Source organism: Bison bison, unplaced genomic scaffold (assembly GCF_000754665.1).
Source record: "Bison bison bison isolate TAMUID 2011002044 unplaced genomic scaffold, Bison_UMD1.0 scf7180017864067, whole genome shotgun sequence".
Lineage (NCBI taxonomy): Eukaryota > Metazoa > Chordata > Mammalia > Artiodactyla > Bovidae > Bison > Bison bison.
This window is the reverse complement of record NW_011494639.1, coordinates 2,066,567-2,069,231: the sequence shown is the minus strand read 5'-3', so window position 1 is coordinate 2,069,231 and position 2,665 is coordinate 2,066,567.

Here is a 2,665-nt window from a genome sequence, read left to right as displayed (position 1 = left end):
CTTGTAGATCACTGGGGCAGTCTGTGGGTTTAGTGGACAAGGTTCAGGGCAAAGGAGGGAGCAAAGAGAGGAAAGATGAATCACTTGTAGGTGGACAAAATCTCTCTCCTTCTGAAACATTTTACTTTTTATTTTTTACTGATTGTTCTAGTAAAATAGCCTTATTGTGGAAGATGAGAGCATCAGAGAACTGTAAAGAGATGAAAAATGTTAACATTTTGGATATTCTCTCCCTGTCCTCTGGGTATTTTTCCTTTTTCTTTTTTAAAATTGAATTATAGTTGATTTACAATATTGTGTCACACACACACACATATATATATGTACACACATATTCTTTTTTTGACTCTTTTCCATGATAGTTTATCACAACATACTGAATCTAGTCCCCTTCACTGTATAGTAAATGCTTGTTATTTTTCTGTTTTATATATAGGAGTATGCATCTGTTAATCCCATATTCTCAAATGATCCCTTTCCCCTCCTTCCCCTGTGGTAACTGTAAATTTGTTTTCTATGTCTGGATCTGTTTCCATTTTGTAAACAAGTTCCTTTGTACTATTTTTTAGATTCCACGTATGAGTATTATCGTGTAATATTTTTCTTTCTCTGTCTGACTGACCTTATTTGGTATGATAATCTCTAAGTGCATTCATGCTGCTGCAAGAATTTCATTCCTTTTTTATAGCTGAGTAATATCCCATTGTACATATGGACTTCTCGGGCTGCTCAATGGTAAAGAAACTGCCGGTCAGTGCAGGAGCCACAGGGGCCACAGATTCGATCCCTGGGTCTAGAAGATCCTCCGGAGAAGGAAGTGGCAACCCATTCCAGTATTCTTGCTGGGAAATCCCATGGATAGAAGAGCCTGGTGGGCTGCAGTCCCTGAGGTCACAAAAGCGTCGGACACGGCTTAGCGCCTAAGCAACAGCAGCAGAAAGCAGAGGCTCCAGAGGGAAAAAGTGCCTTTTCTCTGTCGCCCTCAGACTTGCTGGGCAATTGCTCCGAGGTAAGGAACAAGCTGAGGTCCAGACCAGCTTTGACTCCTCTCTTTATCAGGTGTTGGACTCTGGTTTTATTAACTCTTGGAGGCCATAAAACAATGTCGGTTATGCTCCAGCTTGCTCTTCTGCCCTCTGTTTGTAAACACCCCACCCCGTGTCTTTCCCTGTCTAGGAAGGCCAGAAGTGTCACCTTGCTCTCAAGGAACTTAGCTCATCTGGCCCCCTGAGTGCCTCTCTTCCCTTCGGGTCCAGATCATTGCTCCTCGAGAATTTTACTTCGCCCCAAGGAACAGAGTGGAATGGGGGACCCGAGGCCTCCCAGTTGGCCCACTGTCTGGTAAGAGAGCTGTCAGACATCTGGATGGAATGGGGTTTGCTTTTGTTACAAGCAGCTGTGAAGACTGCTGCTCATACCCCAACGCCTGTGTGTGTGACGCACACGTGGGGACAGACTTTGATAGAGCACACGGCCAGCCAGGTACTTTGCTGGGAGTCCTGTATGCAGCGTTCCCTTTGATCTTTACAAGGATCCGTGAGGTGGACTGTTATTTGTCCCATTGGATGCAAGTAGCCTTGGCTGTGCGGAGTCACACAGCTGGTGAGTGAAGAACCAAGACTTTCCAACTTTTCTTTCACTTCCAACTCTAGGCTTTTAAGTGCTATCCTAAGCTACCAGCCCCGAAAGCAGGGCATCCTAAAGCTGGAGGGGGCTTAGAGCATGCTAAGTCGCTTTACTCGTGTCCGACTCTTTGCAACCCTATAGTCTGTAGCCTGCTAGGCTCCTCTGTCCATGGGATTCTCCAGGCAAGAATACTGGAGTGGATTGCCATGCCTTCCTTTAGGGGATCTTCCCAATCTAGGGATCGAACCAGTGTCTCCTGAGGCTCCTGTGTTCGCAGGCAGATCCTTTACTGCTGAACCACTGGGGAAGCCTGGAGGGGGCTTCGAAGGAGCTTTAAAAACATTGTCAATGTCCCTGCCCCTCTGCCCACCCATTAAATCTCTGGCTGGGGCCTGACCTAAGTATATGATTTTGTAAGTTCTGCAAGTAATTCTGAGGGCAGCCTGGATTGAGAACCGGTAAAATCCAACATGTCTATTTACAAAGGATGAAACTGAGGCCCAGAGCAGGGTTCTCCCAAGTCTGTGCTTTTGTTGAGAAGCAGAAGTGGCATTAGGTCCGGGAGCTGTTCAAGTCCATCCAGAGACCCTATGTGGCCACAAGCACTGAAGGGAAGTGCTGACTCCACACCTTCAGGTGCGGTTGATTCCAGACAAGAAGCCAGACACACCCGTGCCCACTCCCCCTCCAACTGCAAGAGGCTCATTTGTCCGTACTCAACCCTCAGACGCCAGTCTGAACAGTAGGAACCTGAGTTTCTCTTCCTGGTGGCCCTTTTAGGGATGACGTTTGGAATTTTAAAGTCCCCTCTGCTAGCGCAGGGAGCCGATTTCCCGAGGCTGGTTTCCTCTGCCCTCTGACTCTGGTCCCTCTTGGCCATGCCCAGTGGGTCCCGACCTCACCTGTGGCTGCATTTCCCGCATCAGGTATAGCCTCTCTCCTCTCAGCCACGTGGCCAGCTCCACATGGCAAATTTGTGGCCAAAGTGCACAGAGGTTGGACTTAGGTTCTGAGAACCTAGTTCAAGGAGGGCAATGAC